This window comes from Jaculus jaculus, chromosome 3 (assembly GCF_020740685.1).
Source record: "Jaculus jaculus isolate mJacJac1 chromosome 3, mJacJac1.mat.Y.cur, whole genome shotgun sequence".
Taxonomy (NCBI): domain Eukaryota; kingdom Metazoa; phylum Chordata; class Mammalia; order Rodentia; family Dipodidae; genus Jaculus; species Jaculus jaculus.
The window spans coordinates 40136365-40149885 of NC_059104.1; the positions used below are offsets into that span (position 1 = coordinate 40136365).

Consider the following 13521-nt stretch of genomic DNA (forward strand, 5'->3'; position numbering starts at 1 on the left):
TTACTTTGTGTTTCCTACTTTGCAGTAATTGAGGCCATGCTTATACCTTATAAGCCTGCTTTCCACTTAGTGACAATAGTTGAACATTTTATTAGATTATTATGTAGATATTTCTTGGAAAGCCCAATATATATGCTCATTAATACTATTGACTAGAGATATAAAACTTACACTTGTGCCATTAAGTTCATTGCAAAAGGATCACAGAACCATATGTAACAGCAAAATATTGACATAAAAGCCCTCATCATCCAATGAGACCTGATGCTACCCTCAGTTTTACTGACAGCCTACATCTTTGCTCCTGAAATAGCCCTAACGGTTCCTTTTGCTTATGAGCAGGTAATTTTACAAAGCTTAAAAATCTATTTTTGTCTGATACTTATTTAAGATATAAATCCTATACTCCTTTGTTCAACCTAGGTTTCACTCTAGGACTTGACAGCTGTCCTTTTAAAAAAATAATCACCAAGAATGATAGAACTCTTATCTCCCAACACTTGTGGGAAGGTAGGAACCTACATGTGGTAATCACCATTTAGTAAACACAGCTGGCCTAATCACTTTAAACCACATTTCTCAGGGTATCCCCTGGTTATTTTCCAGTGGATGTTTCTAGTAATTTAAAACTTCCACATATTTTAGTTAGCATAGTTGAGTTTAGTACCAAGCCTTTTGAAATAGTCTGGAATAAAGCCTTTATTGTTTCATATTACAAAGTTTCTTTGACAATATTTATCTTCTTTGTGAAAATACAAACACATAATTTGTCAGTTTTCTTTGGTGGGAGTCTGTTCTGTACCATGCTGGGAATGCAAGCATTCTTCTTTCTTTATGCTGATCTGCTGTAAAGTAGAGCCCTAGAAACACAAGATCATATTTTAGTGCTTTACTAACAGATCTGATGAGTCTGTGAGGAAAAAAAAAAAAGCCTAAATACAGAGCCAGAGAGATGATTTGGTTATGGCACTTGTTTGTGAAGCCAAAATATTCAGATTCAATTCCCCAGTACCCACATAAGCCATATGTTCAAGGTAGCACATGCTTCTGGACTTGTAGTGGCTAGAGGCCCTGCTGTACCCATTCACTGTATCTGCTTCTCCATAAATAATAAATAAATAAATATTTAAAAAAGAAGCTTAAATAGGGCTGGAGGGATGGCTTAGAAGTTCAGGCATTTGTCTGCAAAGCCAAAGGACCCTGGTTTGATTCCTCAGGACCCATGTTAGCCAGATGCACAAGGGAGCACACACGTCTGGAGTTCATTTGCAGTGGCTGGAGGCCCTGCCATGCCCATTCTCTCCCCCCTTTCTCTGTCTCTCCCCCTGCAGTTTCTCTGTGAAATAAATGTTTTAAGGAAAAAAAAAAGCTTAAATATGTAGACATAGCAGCTGGAGTTGCCACTAAGGCCAGACTCTTTTTTTTTTTTATGACAAATATGTCTGGTGGTCTTTTTCCTGTCAAATTTCTATTTTCTGAGACAACTTAACTTCTTTCTACTGTTTTATTCAGTTTGGACACTAAAGCCAGCAGCAAACTCTAGTGGATGCTATTCTGTCTCTTGGTAACACTGTGGGAGGTACAAAGCTAAGCTTCTTTATTAGGCCTCCAAATATTATACCCAACTAAGTGAAGTCACGTATGCTTAATGGAACTGTTAGAACCCAAAACTCATCACTCTCTCCTGAAAACAAGACATTCTAGTCTGAGCAGAAAAAGAAAAAGGTCTTTATTACCTCGTTGAAAAATATCCTTTTCTGGGCTAGGGGGATGACTAAGAGGCTAATGATGCTTTCGTGAAAAACCTGGCAGCTCAGGTTCAATTCCCTAGCACCCACATAAAATGACATGCACAAAGTGGACATGTATCTGGAGTTTGCAGTAGCAAAAGGTACTGGTGTACTGATACTTTCTCTCCTTCAAATAAATTAACAGATACTCTTTTCTGATATTGATCAATCACCTGATATATTACTGTTTGGGGGCCTCTTTTTACACAATCCACTGTCCAGTGGAAAACTTAGTTCTATAGAATGGAAGCTGATTCATAAATTGCAAATTAAAATCAAATAACCCATGCTGGAGAGATGGCTTAGTGTTTAAGCACTTGCCTGTGAAGCCTAAGGTCCCCAGTTCAAGGCTGGATTCCCCAGGACCCACATTAGCCAGATGCACAAGGGGGCACACACATCTGGAGTTCTTTTGCAATGGCTGGAGGCCCTGATGCACCCATTCTCTCTCTCTCTCTCTCTCTCTCTCTCTCCCTCTCTCCTTCTTTCTGTCTCTGTCTGTCACTCTTAAATAAATAAACAACTTTTTTGAAAAATCAAATAACTCTATAACCATATTTGCTGAAATTTTGCTGTCTGACATCATAGTTTCAGATATTTGGGTTGTACCTATATAAAAACACTGTGAGGGCTGGAGAGATGGCTTAGCATTTAAGGTGCTTGTCTGTGAAGCCTAACGACCCAGTTTTGATTCCCCAGTACCCCCTTAAAGCCAGATGTACACGGTGGCAATGTGTCTAGAGTTCATTTGCAGTGGCTGGAGGCCCTGGCATGTACATTCCTTCTATCTACCTCTTCTCTCTTTCTCACTCTCTCTAAATAAATAAGTAACATATTTAAAAAAAAAATTAAAAATATATTGTGATAACAGAGATGGTCATGGTATCAGGAAAATAGCTAAACTTTGAGAACTTAGAGAAATCTAATTCCCACATCTCAGCATTATCCCTTCGAGCTATAGTAGTCCAAATTATTTAATCTTTAAATGTTAGTTTCTTAATGCTTATAAAAGGCTTGATGATTGAATAAGATGACAGTTGAATGATATTCGAAAGGTAAGTGAGTCTAATGCATAGTCAATGTCCCATCAATGAGGGCATCCTTTTCTTTATGCTTAGGATCAAATTCAAACCATATGGTAATAACAGAGATACAAACTCTCTTATAGCTTGATAGATCAAACTTCGTCTATGCATCTTCTGCATTTTCTAAAATTTTAGATTATAAGATTCTAACTGAAACTCCCATTGATGAAAACGTTGAAATGATAACGTGCAAAGCTTTGACCATGGCACTTCTGAAAGTCCTAGGTGAGACAGCATTCCCTTCCTCTTCCCTGTGAACCTCCTGGCCATGACGGATCAAGGTCATGTGGTATTCCTAAGTGACAGCTCTCACTCTAGGGTTTCCTTTTCCACTAGTATTGGCTCATTAGGCATAATTTGAATGCACATCTCGATTATAAGGAATTTTCAACAATAACCAGGAATAAGTTCCAATTGGTAAGAAATGTCATCTTTTTAGTGGAAAACTAGTGACTGCCATCTTATGCCGATGTTTATCTTATAATAAGAAACTAAGAAAAGCAGCAAGAACATAACTGAATGAATAAGGCTCCAGTTAAAACTATTTGTACAAAGAAAGGCTTTAAATATCAGACTGTTGTCATTGGCAAAATTAATACATTCAACCTCTGTCTTCAGAGGTCATGACAACAATAAAACTCCTTGATCTGCTCATGGATTTTTGTTAGTAACCCTGTAACAGATTTAATTGGATTATAATTGTAGGAAGTCTTATGAACACAGGAATTATTTTTAAAAAACTGTCTCTGTCTTATATCTATTGGTAAACCAGTGCTGATACAAAAGGCTTGACTTTGGTGGTGGTGTTGGTGGGGGGAACAAAGTAATGCAATTTACTAATCACCATAAATTTAATATAACTATAGCTTTACTTTGGTAATAGGTAATGAAAATATTTGTAATATGGGATTATTCCACATTGTATTCCACTTGTAAACAATGTGCATTACTACAAATCTGGTAGATATATTATGATTTTATTACACATGCATTCTATGTAAACACATTTTTATCATGGAATTATAATGCAAATATGGCAAGAAATGAGAATGTAAAAATGAATCTTGATTTCAATACCAAAAATATTCCTGCATTTTTTTTCACCTGAGATAGATATTTTCAAAAGAACCATAGGCTAAACCTAAATTCTCAAAGACGTAACCATGTGAATTATAATTTTATATGCTTTTAATTAGCCATTTTAATACTTTACCCTGCAATGATGGCTTTTTTATGTGGAAATATCTTCTCCAATTTTTCACCTTGAAAAGATGTACCACATATCATATGCCTAATTTTTGCCACTTTAATTTCAACTGGATTTTGCAAAGAACCCTGCACACTTCTCAGTTTCCATTTTGCTAACCCTGTAACAGCGTTTTGAGATGTGCAGCAGTACACACTGTGCATTTTAGATTAGAATCTGTCTTCCATCCACCTCCACCTCTCTCTTAATCATTTGGCTTTCTGGGAGTTTCATCATTTCCATTAGTGGGAACAAGACATTTAAACATTTGTGTCATCTTTGTATTTGTAGTCTAGTCCATGCATAAGCTACAGTACAAGGACATTTGGTCACAACTGTTATAGAATCTTCTGTCACTACACCTTTCTATTCACTAAACTGGGGAAAATACTTTTCGTCTAATAAGGTGATATAATGAAGCATTCATTTTGGAGGCTGAATTACTTGGACACAGTTACCTTAGAAATAATTCCATGAAATATATTTGCTATACTGTATATAGTGATTAAAATTCACTCAGTTCAAATATCTTGTGATTTGTATTGGTGATTTTGTTTTTACTACAAATGAACCCTATGAGATTATGAAAATTGATTTAAGAAGAGTCTCAAAATAATAATCATGTATTTTCCTATTATTATACAGTTTGATCTCTCTTGTTTGTTTGAGAATGACAAAGAACAATTGGAATTTTCTACTAATATATTAATGTTTGTCATGTTAGTAATCATTTTTAATTTCTAACTCAAACCAAACACAAGATATAAGTAGCAATACATGTCTCTGAAAAATACTTTCCTGAAATAATTTGTGATGTAAATCCAGCCCCTATCAATACATCAAAACAGAAATAAAATTTCACTAATTGTATTATTTTGAAATTACTTGGGGATATTTTTATTAATACCAATATCACATAATGTTCAGTTTCAGCCTTATGCTTTAATTCAAATTAATAAATGCTATAGTAAAGATAAAATATTTGAGCAAGTTTTACTTTTCAGATGAATTTTTTCAGGATTTTATAGCTGTTTCCATAAGGATTCCCTGGTAACAACAATGCAAATAAGTTGGCACATGCTAACTTGAAAATTTTCTTAGAAAATATAAATTTTAAAAGTCTAAATTTATGGTGAATACACAATTTGAAAATTGTATCAAAATTAAGGTTTTAAATACTCTGTATTTTCCAAAATGATTTAGTTCAGTTCAGTTTTACAGATAACAATTATAAAAACAGAAAAAGTCAATTTTCTGTTCATAAGCAAATTTAAACACAACTGGTGGTGACATAAAGGGAGATTTTAAAAAACTCATAAGGTAGCAAAAGACAGAAAAAAAATTGGCACAGGTAATTTAACAATTTACACTGTATGAGTAAAAATACATTAATTTAGAAAAGCATGAATATAATAATTTATGTTTATTATGATGAAATAGAAAATAAAATCCCAAATTAGTAACTGTGCAAAAATAAAAAGAACATTAAAAAAAATGCTACCAGGGCAAAACTTAGTCTTCAAAGACTCCAAAGTCAAGACATTAAATTATAAGGTAGTTTTTATTAAGTAGAAATACCGGATATCCAATATAATTAGACAGTAGGCCCTGAAGGATTTAGAGGACTTAGGGATTTTTAGAGTCAAAGATCTATGTAAGCCAGTCCTAACAGACCTACCCCTGATATGAATAAATCCCACATCTGTAAGCTGTTTTGGAAATTTGCTTTGAACCTTTCAAGGTACTGCAACAAATAGAGCCTTCTCCAGCATGAGCTGTGTCCCTGCCTGGATATATTACGTTCTGTTCTTTCCCTTCTTTCCTCTTTCCATATCTTTCTCTCCTCTCTTTCAAATTACTTTCTAGGTATACATATATACTTCTCTCAAAATTATCTTAAATAAGTGCTATTGTATACAGTATATGTATGTATACATACATAAATGCATATATGTATATATATGTATTTTTATATAGTGTTTTCAATACTAAAAGATGATTTTCAGATTTAAAAGTTGCATAAGAGGAATTTTCAGCAATACTTTTGCCTCTAGTGATTGAAAATGAAAATTAATATCTGTCATGCAAATGCTTTCTCCAAGTAAGAACAATTTTCCAAAGTATTAATAACGAACTCTTAATTTTGAAAAGGAAAACATGAAGCAATATGATACTACATGTGATAAGGAATTTCATAGACAGAAAATTCAATAGCTGACCAAAATGTGTTTTGTGCTCAGACAGGGAGTTAGAGGCATTGTTTAGATTTATTATATTCCTCTGCAGTTCAATCTCCTCTCATGGCTTTTCTTGTCTCCCATGGGCCCATTTCTCTTCGTTTGCTTTGTCTTCAGTGTCTAAATGTGGAACTCTCTTTTCTTTATTTTCCCTTATTCTTTCCTAATAAAAGGTTTCTGTATGGAAGTTCTTTCCGGTCATTTTAATTTTTTTAAACAAATAAAAGAGAATGGCATGCATGTATTAATCCATTTTTAATAGCCACTACTGAAAGACGGGGCATTTTCTTATTATTGTTTTGAATTGCTATTATCTTTAAAGAGTCTTATTTTTATCAGTATGTATTGTGACACCCAGTTAAAATGACAAAGAGTCACATGCTGGGCACACTGAAGAAGCCCTTTAGTTCTCTGAATAAAAGGCTGAAACGGACAAGAGAAGACTTTAAAAAAACACATTTTTGTTCATATTTTCTTGGTGCTGTAGTTTCTCTTAAATAATTTTCATGTACTATTAACAAAACATGGTATTTAGTACATAGATAACTTTTCACAGCCTGCTATAAGTTCTGTATGCCTTGTGCATTGCCGCCATCTATGGATAGAAGCTGAATACTGATTTTAACTAAATCCAAGGCTGACATTATCTTCCATAAACCTCCAGACAATAATCACACTTTATTCATACATATAGACTCTGCCTTAATTCCACTAAAGATGGTAAAAGGATAAAGGGAGAAACAGATCCAATGAGCACAGGTGGTGACATCATAGAGTTCTTTACCCACTCTGACTGGTCGTTTGTATTAGATGATAAGATGTTTCCACATACTGAGATGTCAGTATCATGGGGAGAAAAAGTACTGTTAGCCCCATTTCAGAAAAGAAGAAAGGGAGGCTAAGATGGAGTGTATGATTTGTCTAAGTCACTGAGCTCACTCCTCTCTGTGATCAGTGTCCAGCATGTTGCTTTCCCTGGCTTTGTAGAACATTTTTTTCTCAGACCTGTCTCAAGTTGCCACATGATCCAATCCCTTCATATTTTCATCAAGTATGTGAGAGTCTACCCTCATTCAAGGACTGTTTTAGGAATTAAGGGACTTCTGTGCTCAAGAAAGACAATGTCCCTGTACTATTTAAGCTGGTCACTTACCATAAAGGCACACAGTTAAATGAATGGAAACCAGTAGTTCAGAGAATGGTAAAGATACACAGCAATGGACTTAAGTAATATGACAGTCAGTTTGGGCACTGCTAAGTCTTTTTTTTTTTTTTTTTTTTTTTTTTTTGGTTTTTCGAGGTAGGGTCTCACTCTAGCTCAGGCTGACCTGGAATTCACTATGGAGTCTCAGGGTGGCCTTGAACTCACGGTGATCCTCCTACCTCTGCCTCCCAAGTGCTGGGATTAAAGGCATGCGCCACCACGCCCAGCGGCACTGCTAATTCTTAGGGAAGAACAAAAGAAATATAATTTCTAGAAAATAGCTAGTTGAGAAAACAGGACATTTAATATTTTAAATAAGTGCATATATGAGAGAATGAATAAAACTATTTTGCAGTGTTTAAAGCTCACACTCTATTCTCTTTGTGTCACAGGTACAGACTTTGCCCAGATCCATTCTAGTGAGACTTAGAAAGAATTATGTGACAAAGGATAGAGGTCCCGGGCAATCTGTTGATTTTCTTTAGGTATCATTCTATGACAAAGGCATTGTTTTTGCAAACACAGAATTTTGAGCAACAATGGAAAAAAAAGAGAAACTTTTACCATCACATTACAGAAGAATTCATATTTTCCTAATATGGACACTTTAGGTCATCTCAATTTTTGTTAGACATTGCACATCTAACTGAACTGATTACACATACATATCTATATTTATAACATCTATAACTATATCATTTACCTACATCTATTTATATAGGGCCTTGGTCATGTTTAGACAACATTCTTCTTTTAAGCCTACTGATCTTCTTTAAGAATAATAATATTGATTATTCATATGAATTTATTATGATTCACATACTTTAAGCACTTAAGAAGTAATTATTGGAAGACGAGTCAATTGTTTCATAAACAGAAAATTAATGTAGCAAGCAAAACATTTTATGTGGTATATAAATAATTCTTATATGTGTTGCTTTCTGTATATGATAGGAGTTTCTTAGTGAAATATTTTCTTGCTCATAATACTTCTTATAGCTGATTCAAGTTTTCTATGATAAATAATGTTATATCTCACTATTTTTATAAGTTATTCAACTCAAATTATAGGAGTCAACATTTGTTATTTAGATAAACATATACAGAGTGTCTATATTCTAGGAAACCTTAATAAAGCATGAAAAAAATCGCATAGCTTTGTTTTGAAATAAAAGAATTTTATCCAGGTGTGGTAGTGCATGCCTTTAATCCCACCCCTCTGGAGGCAGAGGTAGTATGATAGCTGTGAGTTTGAGGCCAGCCTGAGACTACATAGTGAATTCCAGGTCGGCTTAGGCTAGAGTGAGACCCTACCATGAAAACAAAACAACAAGAAAATACAATTGTATATTCTTTTTTTTTAAATATTTTATTTTATTTTATTTATTTATTTGAGAGAGACAGACACAGAGAGAAAGACAGGTAGAGGGAGAGAGAGAGAATGGGTGCGCCAGGGCTTCCAGCCTCTGCAAACGAACTCCAGACGTGTGCGCCCCCTTGTGCATCTGGCTAACGTGGGACCTGGGGAACCGAGCCTCAAACCGGGGTCCTTAGGCTTCACAGGCAAGCGCTTAACCGCTAAGCCATCTCTCCAGCCCCAATTGTATATTCTTGTTGCTAACATCTCCCCATGCCAGTCCAAAGGCATATCATTAAGCTATGCCCCACCTGTTTAATCTTTAATATTCACATCAAGTAGTCTATGAAAAAAATTATATGATCCCATTTTCTTTGTTATGTTAGCTGTATAGGTAAGTGAAGAGATATATAAGGCAGCACTAAGTCTTAGGTAATTTGTTTGCATGTATTTATTTTCAAGTTATGTCCACACAGAAGATAAATATCTCTGTATTTGTTAATGTGATCATGGCTAATAATCTATCCTTTAATCTAAAACTAAAAGGGGTTCCTTGGGTCTACAACGGAGCCAGTGATGTGACAACTTATTAGTGTGCCTCTTGTATGATCTGACCATACTTGATATTTAATATAGAGATTCAATGATAGTAATTGAAAGAAAAATACATTTTTGCAATTATTCAGTCAAACTGAGTGTGATGGCATATGCCTTTAATCCCAACATTCGGGAGGTAGAGGTAGGAGAATCACCATGAGTTCAAGGCCACCATGAGACTGCATAATGAATTCCAGGTCAATCTGGACTAGAGTGAGACCCTTCCTTGAAAAACCAAAAGAAGAAAAAAAAAATCAGTCAACATGAACAGTAATAATCCAAATTTCTAGTTTTACCATCTATCATTTATAATGCTATTACTATGAAATGCATACTGTAAGACATGTTTTTTTAAAAAAATACACAAAATGAAATCTTAACTGCATAATTTTATGTTCCACTTAGCAATGAGCATTTTTGGCTTAAGTCCTTTCAGTGTTTTCTTAAACTGGATTTTGAAAATTGAGTTTTTACACTTTTACTTAACATAAAATGATTGACATTGTTAGCAAAAGACTTATAATATACTGTATGAACTTTTCAGCTAAGAAAAATAATCCTTGGCAGGCCAGTTAAGCAAGGAAAATCCTAATTTACTCCTACAACTTAGGTTTTTATCATTGATTTCCTTTTATCTTTGTGAATATATCACATGTAGTAGCTTGGATGTAAGGCAATCCCATTGCCTCGTGTGTTTGAATATCTTATTCCCAGCAAAGTGGTGCTATTTAGGAAGGTTGTGAAACTTTCAGAAGACAGTCTTGATTGGGGAAGTGTGTCCCTGAGGGTGGGCCTTGACATGCTATATCCCATTCCCATGCGCAATCATCACTTTGTACCTCAACCCTCCTATTATGACAATATGAATCCAGCAGTCTGGTCCTACTATACTCTCTGTATCATGATAAACTTCCCTTCAAAGGTGTAAGCTGAAAACAAACCCTTTCCATCCTTAACCTGTTCCAATAGAGTATTTTTTCACAGCAATGAGAAAATAACCACTACAATATAAACTTGTAACAATGGTTATAGTAGAACTTTTGTATAGACAAACACATATAAATTACATATGGTGTGTGGTCAGAGGACTTATTCCATGGAGTATGTTCTGTTTCTGTTTCAAGGAATAGTGAGCTGAATGCCTAACGTGTAAGATAGTGATGTAAGGATGATTGGGCCAAAAACATCCCACGAAGAGAAATGTAAGCTAGGTGTGTAAAAAACTATTAAGGCATAAGCAAGCATGAGGTCTTTAGAAGTATAAGATTTCTTCTTTTCCTTTTTTTTTCCTTTCTTTCTTTCTTCTTTCTTTCTTTCTTTCTTTCTTTCTTTCTTTCTTTCTTTCTTTCTTTCTTTCTTTCTTTCTTTTTGAATACACTATCCATGAAAAAGGAAGGGATATTTTATGTAGTTTTTCTCCAAATGTTGGTTTTTCTCACTGTAGACCTGGAACTAAGCATCAAGCACTAAGAAGATAGCCTGAATGATAAATTGTCTTGAGATTCCTTCCACCAAACAAGTTAGTTTGTTATCATTGGATTCAGGTTCACATGAGTACTCAGAAAAAAAAAAAAATAAATAAACTAAAATCCAGGTGTGGTGGTGCATGCCTTTAATCACAGTACTTGGGAAGCAGGGGTTCACTGAGAGTTCAGAGCATCCTGGAACTGCAGAATGAGTTTCAGGTAACCCTGGGCTAGAGTGAGACCCTACCTCAAAAAAAAAAAAAATAGATAGATAGATAGATAGATAGATAGATACATAGATGTCATGTACTCAGAAAAAAAGGTAGAATACAGATTTTATGTAGAAGTATAACATGAAATGCCTCCAGTGAGTTTTTCTAACAGGATCTATGTTCCTCACTGAAACCTCAAGGGCCATACCTCTACTGCTCATGTTTCTCTTGGTATTCTGATTTTCCAAACTCCAATAAAAATGGCTCATTAATCTCTACTTATAGAATTCTAGGACTTTCCAAGTCAAAAGTTTCAAACTCTTGCACATTCACCCCATAACCTAGTTCAAAAGTCCTATAAAACACGTGGTCAGATTTACCACTCCACTAGTGGTACAAAATTACTGTATTAGTTACTTTTAACTATGACCAAATATTAACAAGCAGCAATGATTAACAGTGTGAGGGTACAGTCAGCCCACAGTTCATCATAGCCAGAGAAGCATGGAGGCAAGGACATGAGATAACTGGTCACATTGCAGTCACAGTAAGGAAAAAGACAGCAATACATACTGGTGCTCAACTATCTTTCTTCTTTTAAATCAGTCCAGATTCCCAGCCCATGTAACAGTGCTGCCCACATTTAGGTCATGTTTTACCACCTTGAATAACTTAATCTAGAAACTTCCTCACAGACAAGAGGAGAGATTTGTTTCCATGACAAATTTAAATCCTATAAAATTGATACTAAAGAATACCATCACAGATCAAGATAGACTTTTTCCAGTAATGTTTTCTACAATTTGAGGAAGATAAAGATTGAGGAAAAGCTAACATGATGCAATGTGAGGAATAGATCAAGGATATGATCAAAGATGTCACTGAGATTTTCCTCAAATTAAATTCAAATATAACATATTTGTTTCTGAATATGTGACCCTCAACTCCCTTATATTAAAGCAATGCCTAAGAAAACTTGTACTTATGACTTATTTCTTTGATTTTTTTCAGATGCAAATCTTCCAAAAACCAGGAATATCATTCTGGAGAATTTAGGAACTATTCTTCAAATTACAAACAAGAGAAACAGGAGTTCCTATTACCCTGTAACAAGGACAGAGCCCAAGTTTGATAAGTGGGTCAGATGACCTGATTATATTAGTTAATCCTCCTCTCTAAACTTCTAGCATTTTTCATTAGTTTGCCTCAATATTGATTGATACGACTAATCAGTTACCTTCAATGTCTCTGGCCTATTACAGTAGTCTCTGTTTTATTTTTGTTCAGACTTCTTCAATTATACCAATATTCATCTTTTCCTGTGTGAATTATATATTTCTACTTATTTGCCATCACACAGTAAAAATATAGAACAGTTAGTTCTTGTGACACAAAAAATATTGTGTTTCCTTTATATAGCCACACAACCCTTTATTCTACCTTCCTCATCTCTTTTATTCATGAAAATCACTGATCTCTCTGTCATAAATTATCATAGATTATGTAGTCAAAATATATACCTTGTTGTTGTTTTTTTGAGGGTGGGTTTCATTCAAGCCTAGGCTGATCTGAAATTCATTGTGTAGTCTCAGGCTGGCCTCAGATTGACAGCAATCCTCCTACTTCTGCCTCCTGAGTGCACATATACTTTTTACAATCACATTTTTCTGAAAGATGACAATGTTTCAGTTAATATTAACTTGGTAACATCAAGTAAACAATTCTGCTCCCCAGGAACTAGGTTCAGTTTAAAGGTTAATGGCTGCTGGCAAAAGTGCATACTCTGTATTTGCATACACATCAGTTCCCTTTACTAAGAATTGTTCCAAAGGGACTACCAATTTCCACTTACCAGGCTTTGAGCCCAATCCTGGGATATAAAGGAAGGCAGAGTATCATAAAAACAATGTTCAAACCAGATTGTCTGCTTTAATACTGGTGCATGTTTATGTATTCGGTATATTTCTACATGCCAACAAAATTGACGAAAATCCAAAAAGTTGAGGAGAACAATTTCCACAAAATATTGTCTAAAACTAAGCAAATTAGAGGTGAAGACTTGGAAAAAAAACTAGTATAAGGAAAACCAACTAAGTTTTAGGAATTATTATTTTCCCCAGAAGAAACTAATTTAAATCTCTTCATTGCTTTCAGAATTTTGTTGATATTTTTTGTACACACAATGTTTATATCATTAAAATACAAACAAAACAGATTGTGCCAGCAAAGTTACAAATAAAATAAATCTGTTAATTGTATTATCTATTATTGATAACCGTCTTTCATAATTACTGAATATTTTATTTTGAAATTTTCCTTAAAATATA

The 13521-nt window shown here is 34.5% G+C and overlaps 1 long non-coding RNA gene across 4 annotated transcripts in view; it reads right to left on the minus strand.

Moving 5' to 3' along the window:
• The window catches only part of LOC123459248, a 29473-nt gene extending 16698 nt beyond the window's left edge, over window positions 1–12775 (minus strand). For 3 of the 4 annotated variants that reach the window (XR_006636145.1, XR_006636143.1, XR_006636142.1), the window contains exon 1: window positions 12715–12772. This is a non-coding gene — a long non-coding RNA (uncharacterized LOC123459248). Of the gene's footprint in view, window positions 1–681; window positions 861–12714 lie in introns of those variants that run through there. The other variant, XR_006636144.1, reaches the window with a different exon arrangement.
• Window positions 12776–13521: the final 746 nt, after the last annotated feature.